The following is an 18,059-nucleotide window of genomic DNA, read 5'->3' on the forward strand; positions in this document are numbered from 1 at the left end:
ACCCAAGATAGCATGCTGGCCAACTGCCCTCCATCTACATCACCGGCTTCTCTGGCATGGAGGCCATGAAGAGTGAAGCAGAACCACCGGCAGCAGTGGCGATAAAGGCAAGGTGACTTTCTCAATGTGATAAAAGCTTCATGACATTGCTATGAGTTTAGCGAGGTTCCAATTAAGCCCATTTTGTAGGAGAAGAAATGGAGGCTGAGAGAGTTTAAGTAACTTAGCCAGAGTCATCTGGAAGTAAGTTTCACGACTGAAGCTGTATTTGTAGCTGAGGGTTGAACCCGGGCTCTCTAAAGCCTACACTCCGAGCTCCTGCATGAACCGGCCACTTCCCAGGACATAGTCAAATGCTGGAGAGAGATGGAGGAGTAACAAGGGTGTCAGGCAGAGTCACAAGTATCCCCATATTTTTTGAACAGTCCCAGGGGAATATTTCTTGAGATCTCCCACTTTAACTTCTCCCTGTCAGGGGTCACAGAGAAGGCAGCCTCTGCCAACTTTGCTGCTAGGCAGTCCATCACCTCCGGTGTCACCTCTGGTGTCTGCCTGCCCATGGTGTGGTCCTTCACACCATTTTATTTGGGGGAAACTTTTTTCATGGGCCTAATCATTCCAAGAGTTTCATCATCACAGCTAAGAGCTTCATCCCTGCTGAAGGCATGAGTTCACCTCTTGACATTGCTAAGCAATCGATGAAAGTTGAGCAGAGCATCACAAGGCACACTGCTGCTTCACCCTCACCCACAAGGCCCTGCAGCAGTGCAGAGGATGCTGGGTTATCAGAGAAGGTGACTGACACAGAGGAACAAAAATCTGTGCCTCCCATAAAAAAAAAAAAATAAGATGTCTTTTTGGCAAGAGGTTTATTTCATGCAAGACATGTTGAAGGCTAGGTAGAAGTTGCTTTTGTCATTATTCTTTTCCTTTCTTCTTTTTTTTTTCGTTTAAAGAAGATTATCTGATTTACAGAAGCATCAAAGGATAAAATACATAGGAACACATGTAGCAAAACAACTGTGAGATTTGTACTCAGAAAACTATACAACAGCTTTGAAACCTTCTCCCTTCAGTGGAGAAGGCAGAACTTAAATCTCCAGACTTTAGTTTTATTGATAAACTTGCTAACTGAACTTCCCCTTTCTTCCCTCAACCTCCCTGCCTTAGCTCAGCTATTTTAGATGGATGAGTTGCTCAGTCAGGTGGGATTACTTCCACGTACACAGGAGGTATATGTGTTATTAGTAAACTTCTCTTATCAATCTGATATTTGTGTGATTATTTCCCAGCTTAGAAAATCCCAGAGGGTATAATCTAATTTCCTCTGCTCCCCAACAACACAAAGAGTTATTTACCTGTTGCACATATCAAGACATCTTCACCTAGGTAGTTTGGCCCTATAATGTCAGTGCTGTCTGCCCTTGACTTTCTTACAGGGTTGCATGATGACTGACTCTGATAGCAGGCAAAACTTTGAGTGCATCCCTGGGAAACAATAGCCTTTCTCCTCTCCTCTCTCTCACTGGCCGCACACTGATTGGTGTTCTTTTCTATTAAAAGTCTTACACACTAAGAATTGTGACAAATGACCAAAGCCATTTAAAATGTGCAAGGTTTGGGGTCCCAGGGTGGCCCTCAGTCTGCCCACCAACAGTAAGGCACAGCTCTTACCAGTAGGAAGTCAGCAGAAGGCTGTTCACCCTTCTAAAGCGGTCCTTGCTCTTTCTGAACAAAGGGCTGGGTGCTATTGGCTCTGACTCTCACTCTATGGGGTTCTGTCTTTTGGGGTAGCCTTGTTAGGGACTGGTGGGCCTTGGTGATCTCAGCGAGTGAGTGACACCATGACTTCTGCCCTCATCTCTATGCCTCTGATAACTGACTGCAACTCTAAAGCGCCATGAACCGTATTTCTGAAACAGGGGGCTGCCAGCAAGGGGGAAGATAGGGGAGGATATAGGGGTGAAGGGGGAAGCCATGGAATGAAGGGGGAAGCCATGGGGTGAAGGGGGAGGCTTTACTCCTGGGAGATCAGGGCTGCCAGGCTGTGGTGGGCATGGCTTAGTGCCAGGCTAAACTGAACAACAGCTTAGAGATTCCTTTGGAATTCTCTGATTCCTGCTTTATGGAACTTCACATCACTAGAGACGCTGGGACCAGGGAACTAGAGAGCAATGTACACATGTGGTCATGCCAGCCCCATCCACAGGGCTCTTGCTGGCATAAGCAGTGAGACTGGCGATATAGGGGTTCTGTCTCACGGTGCTCTGGAGTCTCAGCAATTCACTGTAGCAATCTTCCTGCAGTGATCTGGGGTGGGGCAGGGGGCTGTGGATGAGAGGAGGCAAGCTGCAAGGTGTTACAGCTGAGGCATGAATATCCTTCTACACTCAGAGGAACTCTGACCTATAGATGTGGTAAGTCTCCCTGCCAATTGCCTGTGATTTACAGGAGTAAACGAGGGAAGACTGCACTTTGCTCTATATGCCATGAAGAGCAGCTTCATTCCTGAGGTTCTGTGAAATTATTTCTGCTGGGAGTTCATAAGATCTCACCAGCAGAGCACACTGGCAGGAAAAGGAGCCACAGTCCAGGGAATGAGATGAAGATCTTGTTTGCAGGATACAGAGATTAAATCTGATACCACTTTCTGCTACCTCCTTGAAGCATTCTTTCTCACATCCACCAGCAGTTAAAATAGACTTCATTGGTTTGTGTGGCATTTATATAAGCGAGGAGTTAATGAGGACCCTTCACATATATTTTTCCTGTCCTGTACTCACAAGAGATGGTTTGTAGCATGAAAATTGGAAAACTGAGGGAACTGAAGCGTTATTTCACAATGTTCCTTAAGTCATAAGCGAGACACTACAGAAAGGGCTCTAACCCAGGTCCTGGGGCCGGCTCCTCGGCTAAGCTACTTTGCTTGATGAGTTAGCAAGAGTCTCACCCTCCCAGGGGTGAGTGTCCTGCACCTTCCTTGTGTGGGCAGTGTGGATGCAGCACCTACACTCAGACCTGTCACTCTGTCACCTCTCCAAGTGTGACCTTGACATTTCCTGATGCGAATCTAGCATCCAAATGGGCACCCAAGAGATGCTCAGGAAAAGCAGTTACATCCTATTGTTATTGAAACCATTCTCTAGGGTCCTCCCTGGTGGCACAGGGGTTAAAGTCTCAGCACTATCAAGCTATCACCAGCTGCTCTTCCATGAGTTTGATCCCCGCCCCGGAGGTGACCCACATGGTGCAGCAGACCTCTCCTGACCCGCCCACTGCTCCCCTCAGCAGTGTACTTCATCCGTTGGCTTGTTCTGCTCCCTGCTCTGTCTCTGGTGAAGCCTCTCACTCCCAACCCCACACCTCTGGTCTACACCCCAGTTCTTGTCTGCATAAATATATAAGAAAAAATTTTAAAAATTATTAAAAAGTTTCTCTAGTTCTTCTTGTGCTTCTTGCATTTATTTATTGATCCTTTTCCACATACATAGTTATTTCATTTGAATGCAAGTCTCCAGAATTCAGTTCGCACAAATCTCTATGATGCCCAGCCTCTTTCCTTTCCTTTTCCCCATGACACCTGCTTTGTACTTGTTTATCGATTGGATTAAATTAGGTGACAGAGGCGCTGAAATTACTGATAATCTGTGTGCACTCGTGCAGTCAGTACAAACCATACCCATGAGAACACCCACAAGCAGTGAGGTGAATTCATTCTAACAACTTTTAGCAGAGAAGCCAAGACAGCTTGGATAGATAAGATCCACTGCTTCCTTACCAATGTTTCTGTCTGGTCTGGACACAGCTCTTGCGCCATCCCCACCTGCCTGCCTGTGGAAAGCAAACAGTGTATCCCCCAGTCCACCTCCCCCTGTCTGCTTGTGGAATTACAGGCAGCACCCGTGCCCCCAGCAAGGGAGACGATCAAAAGTGAGGAAGCTCATCTTTGAAATGTATGATGTCTGCCCTCCCTGGTGACGCAGCGGGTTAAGGCACAGCATTAAAAAGCTTAAGCCACTTCCGCATTAGTCCGATCCCCGCATGCCCCGGAGGTGACCCATATGGCACAACAGACCTCTCCTGACCCCCCCCTCCCCGCTGCTCCCCTCAGCAGTGTACTTTGTCAGTGGGCCTGTTCTGCTCCCCACTCTGTTGCTGGTGTATCTTCTCACCCTCCACATTTCTGGCCTGTACCCCAGTTCTGTATGCACAAATAAATAAATCTTTAAAAAAAAAAAAGAAAGAAATGTATGATGTAATGTTAGTGAGGCTATTGCAAATGAGGTACACACAGGAATAACATTGCCCATGTGTAAGTAGAGTATGCAAAGGCAATGTTTTAGAAAAAATTAAAAGTATTTTGGAAATACGAAAAAAAAAGTGTGTGATAACAGACATTGCTCCTGAGAAACTCAAATCCAGGTCTTAGATGATAGAAACCTTATTTCAGGACCAGTGGCCTGGCAGATCAAGAGTTAAGATGAAACCGAAAGGTCTTTCCACCAAATTGAGGAAAAGGTTGAATTTAAAGGGGGCAAGATGTTCTAACTTCAACTGTCATACTTAGATGTTGGCGTTTCTTTTCTTCTCTACTAGAGAAGAATTTTCTGGAAAGGGAGCTTTATAACACTGTAGCTTGTTCATGCTAAGAGGTAACGTTTTTGTTTTTGAGGAGCGATCTGGGTGAGAAACACTCCCTCCAGCCCCTTCTCATCCCTCCAGGTCAGAGATGGTGGCGGGATCTCAGAGCTGGTCCTAAAGGCTGCCGCAGGGGGTCTGCACAGATGCCTTGCCTTTAATCTTGGCTCCCTACTACGACCTGTGTGAGCTTGGACAAGCTACGCCAACTTTCTAAGCTTCTGATCGCTTGTTAAAATGGCGATAGCTCATAGAGTTGGATGAGAATTAGGAGTATTAAAGTATGCAAATTATGCTTCTCTTGGAGCTCATCGCCTGGCAAGTCCTTCGTGAGTGGGGGCTATTGTTAATAATACTGCTAGGCATACATGCTGAGGTCATCTCACAAATCTCCCTCTTCACATCAGCCCAAAGGCATGTCCTGACCACTGTCGGTGATCGGGTGGCATTATGGCACAATGGCTGGCAGCGTGTGTGTCCACCTCACCAAGGGAGCCTACAGAGGGGTTCACTGGGACCCCTTTGGTCTGCCAAGTGAGAGTCAGAACAAGACGTCAGGTGGCCTTATTCAGGCAATCTTACTCATTAGCCACCTTCAGATTTAAAAGTCTTGGCAAAGAGGACACATTCTGAAGATACAAATCACGTGAAACAGTCTGTGTGTGTGTGTGTGTGTGTGTGCGCTTAAATGAAGCAGCTTGTGACGTGCGTATTCAATTTCGGTATCTGTTCTAAATTTAAGCATGCGAAATGTCAAGTTATCTCACAATTTTGCTTGGGTTGAAAACAAGATTTGGATTTATGGTGGGATGTTAGAAAAACGGCTGCTTTCTTTTGAATCCTGGCAGGGTTCTCAACAGTTGCATTTGACCAAGCAGTTACTTCCTGGTCTGCAGGTCTGTATGTTGTCCTAGAACGAACATGGAACATAATAGTGAAACTTTTGCTCCTGCCACCTTGGGTAGGGAGAGGTCTGGGGGTGCCCCCTGCTCCTGGCATCAACCGTTTGCCACCCCCAACCCCATGCTCCCTATTGGGTCTCTACTCCCTTTGGGAGGTTGTGACCCTGGCCTCCACAGGGCACTTCTCCAGACCTGGGGTGCTACATCCTTTTGGCCCCCCAAGTCTCTTGGCAAACATGCACCCTACCTGAAATAGCTTCCTTGGACTTAGGGCTGGGGTGTCCAGATCTGGAGTGCTGCATCCTCCTGGATCCCCCAGTCTCTTGGCAAACATGCACCCCACCTGAAATAGCTTCTTGGACTTAGGGCTGGGGTGTAAGGGACAGTGCCTGGCTTGGCAATCACAGTCACGTTTAGACATCCTCACAGCGCTGGAACCTGAAGGAGGTGCCAGAGAAAACATTATCTCCTGGGTTTTGTTTCCTTAGGTAGCAGCCTTTGATAGCATCCCAGTTCCCTACCGAAGACCTGAAATGAAAGCTGTGTAATGGCTAAGAAGCCTTTAAATAGAAGAAATGGGATCTGGGAGCAGCTTTTAATTTATTTTCTAATCATATCTGGTTATAAACTCTGCCAGGTATAGATAAGCCAATTTATTTACTTTTTTTGTAACTTAGGGTCAAACTGACAGCACTCCGGTTCTCTGGTGAATCTGCTGCTCTCACAGCCTGCTAAGTATGGCCGGTCAGATATTATCAACTGCTCCCTGTCCTTAAAAACTGCACAAAAAGCCACCCAATCTAAGGCCATTCCCTGCTCAGTTGCAATCTCATCTCATCAATTTACTGCACAGCACTCCCTGATCGTCATCTTGCTTGTGTATCTTCAGTCTCGGAGCACATGAATATAAACTCCTGAGATAATCTGACCCACAGCTGTGGCCACAGGGCCCACAACAGCGAGTTGCTCAACTTCACAAGGCTCTTTGCAGCTTCAACTACTGCTCTGTAGGAAAGAACAGTAACAAGTAGGGAGTCCAAAGGAGAGGGATAGCGACACATCAAGGTATCTAGCAAGGAAAGAAGCTGTTTCCATAAGTGCAAGGAGGGAAAGTCAAGAAAAGCCAGAGAGCTGATGTGAGGTTAGCAAGCTAAACCTACAGGAATAATCAAGAATTCCATGTCTCCACAGAGCTTTTCACTGGGGATCTGGACCTGCCTGATGTTACCTTGATCCCTTTTTCCTACTTTCTGGCTCTTGAATAGATTTAAACCAGCTGCTGGAATCCATCTCTCCCTCTCTTCCCTCCCCTGCACTGCCGGGTGTTATGGCAATAAAGACCATTCCAGACACAGGTGTTACCACACCAGGGCTCACTGCTTGAGGTGCATGGAGGCCAATACTATGGCACATTGACTTTTTTTTTTTTTAAAGATTTATTTATGCAAGCAGAACTGGGGTACAGGCCAGAGAAGCAGGGGGTGAAAGGATTCACCAGAGACAGATTGGGGAGCAGAACAGGCAGATTGACTGAAGTACACTGCTGAGGCAAGCAGCTGGCCGGTCAGGAGAGATCAGCCGCTCCATGTGGGTCAGTTCCTGGCTGGGGATTGAGCTCTTGCTGCAGAGGCTGCAGACAGCATCATAGTGTTGTGCCACCAGGGAGGGCCCAGCACATTGACTTTGAAAGCACTATATTTCAAGGCAACTGGCAAGAACACGGGTTTAGATTGTATCTCTTAGATCTCAGAAAAAAAAAAAAACACCTCACAAAGACTGATTTGTGAGGGAAATTGGTTTTATGAGGTTAGTGGGAAGGGGGAAAGGTTAGAACTGACTTGGCAAAGTTCAAGCATATGCTTCTCTAGTCATTTTGCCTAGATGATCTGTGGAGAACTTAACAGTTTAGCTGTGATCTGTGGAAAACAAATCTTAAAAGAGCAGTTAAGTAAGCTGAATTATGACATCTTTTTTTGCCTTAATGGTCTGAGGTCAGACTGAGCTCAGTATCAGGGGGTTATTACATAGTATGTGGGTGAACGCATCCAGTTACCTGAGGCGACAATGACATGGTCTTTAACGTGGCAAAGCCCATGCGGGACAGGAGGGAGCGAGACCTGGGACAGCGCCCAGGGGATTGCCAGGTGCAATCAAGGAGAGCTTTCAGCAGTGGGTTCATCTGCTCAGGCTGCCAAAACAAAACCACAGACACAGTGGCTTTAACAACAGAAATGTACATTCTTACGGTTTTAGAAATTGGAAGCCCATGACCAAAGTGTCAGCGTGTGTGGTTTCTTCTGAGGCTCTCTGGTTAGCCACCCTCTCTATCTTCACACCCTCTGCTGGTGCACACTCATGCTGTGCAGTCAAATTCCTTTATTTATTTATTTGTTTTAAGATTTATTTATTTGTGCATACAGAACTCGGTACAGGTCAGAGATGCAGGGGCAGTGAGAGGATTCAACAGAGACAGAGTGGGGAGTAGAACAGGCCCACTGAAGAAGTACATGGCTGAGGGGAGCAGTGGGTGGGTCTGGAGAGGTCTGCTGTGCCATGTGGATCTCCTCGAGGTCTGGGGATCGAACTCATGCTGAAGTGGCTTTAGCTTCTCAGTGCTGTGCTTTAACCCACTGCGCCACCAGGGAGGGCCCAAATTCCCTTATTTATAAGGATTATGACAGCTCCCCTCCCCAAGGCCTCATAATCTAATTACCTCTGTAAAGGTAGGTTTTTTTTTGCCTTGACAATTCAAAACTTTTCCATTTTTTTAAAATGATTTATTTTATTTGTACATACAGAACTGGGGTACAGGCCAGAGGCTCAGGGGCGGTGAGAGGCTTCACCAGAGACAACGTGGGGAGCAGAACAGGTAGATTGACAAAGTACAATGCTGAGGGGAGCAGCGGGCGGGTCAGGAGAGGTCTGCCACGCCATGTGGTCACCTCCGGGGCAGGCGGGAATCGAACTCATGTGGAAGTGGCTTTAGCTTCTCAGTGCAGTGCTTTAACCTGCTGCGCCACCAGGGAGGGCCAACTTTTCCACTTTTAAAGTTTTAGTTTTTATAGAACAGCTTTTAGAACTTCCATTACTGAGGTACCAGAGGTCAACTTTTTCTATGTTTACTGTAAAGCAGCTTTATTTTGACCATATTATTCCAGGGAAGCAGTTCTGTTAATAGGACCAATCTAGATAAACATTCTCTTCTCAGAATTTCGAGGATGTTTTCTGACCTCTGTTGTTGCTGCTAAGCCAGCTGTCAGGCTGCTGATCATTTTATATGTTTATCTTTCCTTTCTCTCACTTTTTGAATATACCTTGTTGTCTCATCTGGGCTATTTGGCTGCCTGTGAAGAGACATTTAGTTATTGTCACCTTGCAACTTCCCAGAGATCAGCAGCAGGATTCTGTTCTGTTCTGCCTGCAGAAAGGGTGGGTTATTTTCAAAAAGTGCAAAGGAAACCAATGAACACAGGGGACTGGCTGTTCTCCCCTTCCTGGCACCCCCCTCCCACCCACACACACCCTTTGGAGTGCCCTATGGCAGCCCTCCACAACCTCAGATTCATTTCCTTTCCATTGCAAAGGCCTTGTAGTGATGCTAGAACTATACGGGTTTAAACACATGTATACCGATTTTCTTATCAACAGATGCTGTAAATTCACAGAATCGATACAGTAATATAAATGCACTGCCTCTTCTTTATGATTTTTTAAATAGCTTTTCTTTTCTTTTCTCCAGCTTCTTTGTTGTAAGAAAACAGTATAAGATACACATAACCTCAAAGTAGTTGTTCATTGTCTGCTTATGCTACTGGACAGACTATGCACAGCAGGCTATTAGTTGTTAAATTGTGGGGAATCAAACGTTATTAAGTGGATTTTTGATTATGCCCTGTATCCCTGAACCTCTACTTTCTGCATCATACCAGGGTCAGTTGTTTTATGCAGCCTGGGAATTGTCAGAGCTTCCTTAAATAAAATACTGATTTAATTTAATCATGTGAAGAAAATGTGGCAAAAATAGTACTAACCACAAAATTATGAGCTATAACCAACAAAATAATTTAAGGATTATTAATGCCTTACAATTTACTATGCTTGGACAAAACAAGAAATAAATTCTAGTTCATGACTTAGTCTAGCAGGTTAAAGATAATTCAGGGGTTCCAGACCAAAACTTAAGTATGGGTTCATACATTTGTCCCACTCTTCCCTACTTTCTCAACTTCCATATGGTATAATGTATCTTCGATTAACCAATACAGCACTAAAAATATAAAACTACATTTAATCTTATAATATTAATTCATATTACCATATTAACATGAGAAATTCGTATCTGTCCAACACCTTTTACTTTTTAATTTTTTAAAAAAGATTTATGTATTTGTGCATACAGAACTGGGGTACAAGCCAGAGGGGCAGGGGTGGTGAGAGGATTCACCAGAGACAAAGTGGGGAGCAGAATAGGCCGACTGGTGAAGTACACTGCTGAGGGGAGCAGCGGGAGGGCCAGGAGAGGTCTGCCACGCCATGTGGGTCACCTCCGGGGCCAGGGACCGAACTCGCACTGAAGCGGCTGCCGCTACCTTGCAATGCTATGTCCTAACCCACTGCGCCACCAGGGAGGGCCCCAACTCCTGCGAGCAGGCTCACAAGAATGAAGCAGGATATTTTCATTTTATCAAGATACGCGGATTATATATATAAAGACAGAGACGGCTTCTTGTGGAATAACCGGTTTATGCATGAATGTGTATCCACAGCTGTGTATAGAATGAACTTGTAAATACACTTGCAGCTGGGTCGTCTCAACAGTGCGTGTGACTGCCCTGTGAGTGTGAAAAGAGAGCCTGTTTCCCCGCCGTGTCCCCAACAGGGTAGGTTGGTGCCACGGGCTTTGATGTGCCGAAAACTAGGTGAAGGGTTAATGAATGTTAGCTGGACGGAATGAAATACCAGACAGCTTTGGAGCTGAGCGAAGGCAAAGTTTTCATAGTTACCAAACATCAGCGCTTTCCCTGGAGGCAGGACAGAGCAGCCTCAAGGACTTGGAGAGCTGGAAGTGGAGAGAGGCTCCAGCTTCTTCGCCCGGAGGATCAACATTTAATAGAACCGATTTTCTCTGTTCTCACATGTTAGCTCAGACTGCCTGGGAAGGAACTGAAGAGCTGCACACATGATGCCGATCTCCTTCATTCATCGGTTTTCCAGTGCTCCCAGGGCCTTGTGACTCTTCAGACCTGTGGAAATTCTCCAGGAGCAACCTCCCTGATGACTCTCATCTCTGCGGGAGCGAGCAGTGGAGCGTGAGGTGCTGCGCCCGGAATCCATCTGTCACAGGGCGTCAGCTCCGTGAGTACACACTGTGCTCACCCTGCAGAAGAGGCCCGCAGCAGGCTGGCCTGAGCCCTGAGCGCTCCCTGGGACTCTCTGAGTCACCAGCAGCAGCGGGCTTCCCACCCCAACAGGAGTGACCCAGCTTAAACTGACCATAGACTCAGCCCTGAAGGGACAAAGCAAAGATACTGAAGACAAAAGAAGGGGCCCCTGGCTTCCTCTTGACTCGGCACCCCATATTCGCTGGGGCTCTTCCCTTGCCCTTCTGTGTTCTCTACTCAGGCAGAAGCCGAAAGGCGGAGAATCTCATCCATCCCTTCTTCCTCCTAGGGTCAGGGTGATGGGCCAAGGAGCGTCTGTGGAAAATGGACTTTTTCTCTCTTGAAAAGTGTGTTTGGACCCTCCCTGCTGGCGCAACGGGTTAGGACGCAGCGCTGCAAGGTTGCTGGAGCTGCTTCAGTGCCAGTTCGATCCCGGCCCCGGAGGTGACCTCTCCTGACCCACCCGCTGCTCCCCTCAGCAGTGTACTTCGTCGATCTGCCTGTTTTGCTTCCCACTTCGGTGAACCCTCTCACCGTCCCTGCATCTCTGGCCTGTACCCCAGGTCCGAATGCTTAAGTAAATCTTTTTGAAAAATGTGCTTTTGACGCTCCCCATCCCCACTCCCAGTCCTGCAAAGGGTGGGAAAGGTGTCCTTTTCAAAATAGCTATTCCCAATTTTTGTTTGTTTTGAATTACAATTAGTGGAGTGACTTCTGGCATCCTATCCTCTTGGTTTTCCCTTCCTTCTTATTGGAAAGTTGGGGCTGACTGGGAGGTATGAACTAAACATGGCTGGCTGTGAGACCTGGTTCTCAGGCCTCACCTTTCTGCACTACTGCTGTGCTCTGCCAGGAGCCAGTTGTCCTGCCCTGGCACATGCACAGAAAGCAGAATTTGCCACCCTCATTCTCCTGGCCCAGTATTTCCCCAAATGCTGGCATATTAACACAAAGCCAAGGCCAGGGGAAATGCCATGCTGAAATCCCAACAGGGACTCGTTTCCCTGCCACTAACCTTGTTCCACTGAGCTGAGGTCTTGCGCACCCCATTGCTGCACGCCCTGTGTGCTTGGGGCGGGGAATAGGGGGTGAGGTCTCCATAGCTCCCAGATCCTGTTCCTTCCCTGCCTGTTTCCCCCAGGCCACACTAGCCACCACCAGCTTCCGATTGAACCCTCCCTTAAACCGTGGCCACCTCGTGGCCACCCCACTCCTCTGGGTGGCTGAGAGCCCTCCGTATCAAAGCCCACTTTTAGTGCAGTAAAGTTGCGTAGTTCCATAGTCACATTCTTGGCTGTGTCAGATATTTTTTTGAATTTTAAAATTTGTGCTGGTAAGAAGGTAAGAGTGATACTGAACCAGCAGAGGCTCTTGTTCCTCAGCATCTGGTAAGACATTCCTGTCTCTACCTGTAGGGCTCAACCATCTCAGGGAAGTGTTCTCTCCACGTCCCTGTCTTCCCATTTATTCCCATATTTTTATTGCCTGTCTCTGCTCTATAGATAGTATAAGCTCCATGAAGGCAGGGAGATTTATTTTGTGCCTGAATGTATTCCCCCCTCCCCAAAACAGCACCCCAAAGAAATGGCTTCTGGGAACACACTCTTTTCTCTGACTGTCAGAATAGGGCTTTTGAGGATGAACAGAAAAAGGCTTTGACAGCCCTCACATTCACTCAGCAACTTGGCTGCCTTCTCCAGCCTTGGAGAAAACTCCTTCATGCCAGAAATCCACAACTTTCAGTTCCTTGGTCTTTGGGGCACTGTTCTGGGAACTGGGGATATATTAAGGCTCAAAATAGATATTCCTGCTTTTATGGACCTCATGTATAGTGGAGAAGGGCAATAAAAAATGTGAATAAATGGAAGTGAGGTTATACAAATTAATCTCTTAGCACATTATCCCAAATTAAAAAAAAAATATGTACTCTTTCCTAGAGGCAATTTGATTCAGACCCTACTGGCTGTAATGATGATTGCTCCCTTCTCCTCAGGCCACAGGCTGCTCCTAAAATTTGGCAGAGGTTTGTTTAAGCTTTTCTTATAAACAGCAACAACACCCATGCATCAGCAGTGACATATAAGGAAGGTTGACCTTATACAGTGTTTGACAAAGTTCTACAAATTGCAGAACTAGGAAATTGCAAGTATAAAAGGCATTCATGGTAAGCCAGTGAGGGCTGGTTCAAAACCTTTAACAAAATCATCTGCACGATATAAAATACTGAGAAAATCGTCTACCTCAGCAGATCTCTATCCTACAGTGATCTTTCCCAAAAAAGCAGAAGCAATCTGTGGTCCAGTCACCGAAAGGAGAAAGCTTATGCTTCTGAACTAAGGAATCCTGTGTATTGGGTAACAAATGCCTTCTACAATTATCATTTAAGACACAATATCATATTCAGACACAAACTCACACATTTAGAGGCATATATGCTAGACCATTTTTAATTTTCCTTTGAATCCCACTTTTCCTGAGAATTTACTCTTTTCATCATCATTTCTACCACAGAACACTCTAGCTCCAAATATTTGGCCTGATGTTTCTTGTCCCTCGAGAGTCAGGCCCGCTAACAAGGCCATTCTCGAACAAATACCCACACTCTGCTAACTTGGTCACTTTCTTTCCGAAGGAAATGTAGAACTAACGTTACTTATTTCATGTTATCAAAACTAAATATACACCAATTGGAAATTATCTTTTCCTCATTCATTTCTTTGGTCCCTTGTCCATTGTGTGTCCATTTCTGCTTGACGATAAGCTCCTTGTGAACAGAAAACTTACCTTGTTCACTCTCACAGCTCTTAAAACAGCGTTTGGCAAGAACAAATGCTTGATATTTGCTGAGTGAACGATTGGAAAAAAAACTATCAGATTTCATTTGGCAGAGCAGCTTCAGTTTTGCTGGTACCTCAAGCAACCAACTTGTTTCCTTCCCTTTTCCCCACAGTCAATATTCTGCAGCCACTTTCAATGCTCCACCTTTCTGAAGTCACCACATCTCAACTGTCCATAGAACATTGTTCCTAACTCTTGTTTTTCTATAAACATAAGTTGAGTGAAGGAGCATCAGGGTAAGACCTCAATTCACAGAAAAATGTATGATTCAGCAAAGAGAATTCATGTGAGGACTTCACATTCTGACAAAACAAAGAGATGGATCAAGCCTGGGCAACCATTCTCGTTGCTGTTGCTTAGTCTTGCAGCTAATAAAATATGGGCCATCACTGGATTATAAGATTTCACTTCATTTAGAGAGGTATGCTGGTGATAATTACCACCTAACTATTGGAAACATCTGTAATTTGCCATCATTAACTTTTCCCCATACAGTATATTAAAAAAAATACCACCAAAGCCCAAATGCATACTTAGGACCGTTTATTCATAGCACAGTAAGTACTAAGAAGTTACTGGAAACCCTCAAATCTCCCTCCTATCGTTTCTTCCAGGAAAAAAGAGACGTCATTGCTAATGAAATGTTTCCTTTACAACCATCATTTGCTCTTGGATATTAACTCCCAAAACGAATCATCTAACCCTGGATGATGAAATTTTATGAAGTAATAAGTAACCACAGATCTAGTCACTCGCTAAGGGTGGGAAGCATAAACACAAACAAACATAAACATGAACTTGCTCTTAGAACTCTCCACCTCAGTGCTTCTTCAAAGGTAGTCTCCAAGCCAACAGCACCACTGTCGCTTAGACATTTGAAAATGCCAATTCTTGAGCCCTTTTTCAGATCTACCAAATCAGAAACTCTGAGTACGAGGCCCAGACACGCATATCTTACCAAAGTCTTCCTGGTGATTCTGGCTCAGCCAAGTTTGAGAGCCACTGCCCTCTACCATCTATTAAGAAAACCATGTAAATCCATTACCCAGTATGACCAGAAAGGGTCTGACCCATCTGGCCTCATGACTCCTTTGTGTCCCCTCCCCCCCTCACACACACACTTCACTCTCACTCTATGCTGCAATCACATTTCTAGGGTTTGTTCTGATTAGTTTTGTTGGTTCCTTTCCCCCCTCCATATTCCACAGGGAGTATAATAATACAGTTTTTGTCTTTTTCCTTCTGATTATTTTACTTAGCCTAATCTCCTCCAGTTCCATCCATGCTGTCACAAATGGCAAGAGTTTATCTTGAAAAAAGACATTTTCGGAACAACAAAAGCCTAGAGAATTTTTGACAGCAAAACTATATTAAAAGAAATGCTAAGAGAAATTCTTCAGGCAAAAAGAAATTATGCTAGATATAAACCTGATCTACAGAAAGGAATGAGAGAACCAGATTAATAAATATTTTTGGAAAACATGAAAGCATAAGTTTTATCTCTAATTAATGTTTTTGAAAGCAATTGATTACTTAAAACAAACATGTAAACATTGCACTTGGTATTTTGTTTTTTACTTATAGAGAAAATAGCCAACAGCAATGGCAAAAGGAATAGCTAGAATAAATAGATTTTTGCTATTATAGGTTCTGACATTTTAAGTAAATTTGCAAAATTTAATGTAATGAAATATACTCATTAAGGATTCATGCGTTCTCTATCTATAAGCAGCCATAAGAGGAAATTAATGCAAAAACAAGGGACTTAGAATGGAATATTAACAAATACATTAATCTAAGACAGGAAAAGAAGAGGAAACAAATGTAAATAATAAAACTTAGAGATGAATACCAACATGTTACACTTAAGCCTGAACATATTAATAATAATAAATGTGAATGAATTAAACATTACAATTAAACTACATCACAAGGAAACATTATAACTAAATGGCAGACTAGATCTAACACACTAGATTTAAAAAACAACAACTAACCTGTATGCTACTTAAAAGACAGATATACATTTAAGTAAACTAGGACAGGTAAGTTGAAGGTGGAAACCATAAACTTAAGAAGACTGGGATTTCAATATATTAATATAAAGTCCCAGATACGGAATATTACCGTGATAAAAGGGTATTGCATAATGACAAGCAGTTTAATTCATCAATAAGATATAACAATCATATACAATACAATTAACTGCAGAGTTTCCAAACACATGAAGGGAAAGAAACTGGTAGAATTAAAGGGAGAAATTGGCACAACTGGATGTAGTTGAAGATTTTATTACCTCTCAGTGCCTGATAGACACTGAGAGGTAATAAGACAATCAATAAGGGTATAGGATACTTTAACAATAATATCAACTGGTTTGATCTCATTAATATTTATAGGATGCTCACACCACACCAACAGCTGCAGAATGTTTTTTTCAAGTGCACTGGGAATGTACACTAAGATACACAATATGCAATAAAAAAATGTCCTGACAAATATCAAAAAAGAGGAAAATTTTCAGTTTGTTTTCTGGTCAAATAGAATTAAAAGAGGAATCAATATCAAGATACCTAGAAAGTTCACAGGTATTTGGGATTCATCTACTCCTAAATAGCTCTTAGATCCAATGAACAATCACTGTCATGATTAGACATTTCAGCTGAATGATAATGAAATATGTTAACATTTGTGAGATGTAGCCGAAGCAATGTTTAGAAGGAAAGCTATAAGAACTATATTAGAAAATAATAAAGGTTTAACTGTATATAGAATAATATATACAAACACACGTAGTAAGAGATTTTGTACTTGCTACATTGAGGACTGTTTTATTTAAGAAAATGTAAAAATAATAAGTGGAGAGTTTTTCAAAGTATTTTTATTGAGGTTATATTGGTTTACAATACTGCGTATGCCTCAAAGTCATAAGAGCACATCTTAGAAGCATGTCACCAAAGGAGAAAGTCTTTAAATCAATGATCTAAGCTTCTAACTTAAGAATCTAGACAAAGAGGGCGTTCCCTGGTGGCACAGTGGGTTACTACTCACCATTGCAAGCCAGCTGTAAGCTTCAGTGTGAGTTCCATCCCCAGCCCTGGAGGTGACCCACACGGAGACCTCTCCTGTCTCTCCCACTGCTCCTCTCAGCAGTGTACTTCATCGATTTGCCTGTTCTGCTCCCCACTCTGTCTCTGGTGAATCCTCTCACCACCCCTGCACCTCTGGCCTGTACTTCAGTTCTTTATGTATAAATAATCTTAAAAAAAACAAAAGAATCTAGGCAAAGAACAAATTAAACTCATAGCAAATAATTTTATTTTAAAACAATAAAGAGCAGAAATCAATGAAATAGAAAACAAAAATAGTTATAATAAACCCAAGAAGTAGTGTATTGAAGGTTAAATTTGACAAACCGATAGCAAGACTATTCAATAAAGGGAAAATTATCAACATTAAGAGTAAATGAAGGGGGCCCTCCCTGGTGGCACAGCGGGTTAAAGCACTGCACTGGGAAGCTTAAGCCACTTCTGCATGAGTTCGATTCCCGCCTGCCCTGGAGGAGATCCACATGGCGAGGCAGACCTCTACTTGCCTGCCCGCTGCTTCCCTCAGCAGTGTATTTCATCGATCTGCCTGTTCTGCTCCCCACTCTGTCTCTGGTGAATCCTCTCACCCTCCGCATCTCTGGCCTGTACCCCAGTTCTGTATGAATAAATAAATCTTAAAAAATAAAAAAGAGTAAATGAAGGGGTCCTTATGTTAAATTCCTCAGTATTAAAAGGATGACACAAATATTATAAATATGCTTTTAACAAAAAAAAATTGACAAACTGTGTAAAATTAACAAAATTCTAAAAACAGGACAGCTTTTGAATAGCCTTTTATTTATTAGACTAATTTATAGTCGAACTTTTCCTACAAAGAAGATTCCAGATCTAGATGGCTACATTGGTGAATTCTATCAAATATTTTGGAACAAAGTAACACCAGTTTTATACAAGTTCATTCAGAAAATAGGAAAGAAATACTCTGCAATCAGCTTTTTATGAGGGCATCATAATCCAGATACCAATTTGACAAGCACATTACAGAGAAAGAATGTTAAAGGCCATAAATATAGATGCAGAGATCCTCAGCAAAATATTATCACTTTGAATCTAGCGACACATAAAGCACACAAGACATAACCATTAGATTGTTTGTTTTTTTAATTTCAGATGGTTTAACCATGGAACATCACTGCAATTCATGATATCCACAGAGTGTAGGAGAAATACCATGCAAACCTTTCAATAGC

This window comes from Condylura cristata, unplaced genomic scaffold (assembly GCF_000260355.1).
Source record: "Condylura cristata isolate star-nosed mole 26May11 unplaced genomic scaffold, ConCri1.0 scaffold00009, whole genome shotgun sequence".
Lineage (NCBI taxonomy): Eukaryota > Metazoa > Chordata > Mammalia > Eulipotyphla > Talpidae > Condylura > Condylura cristata.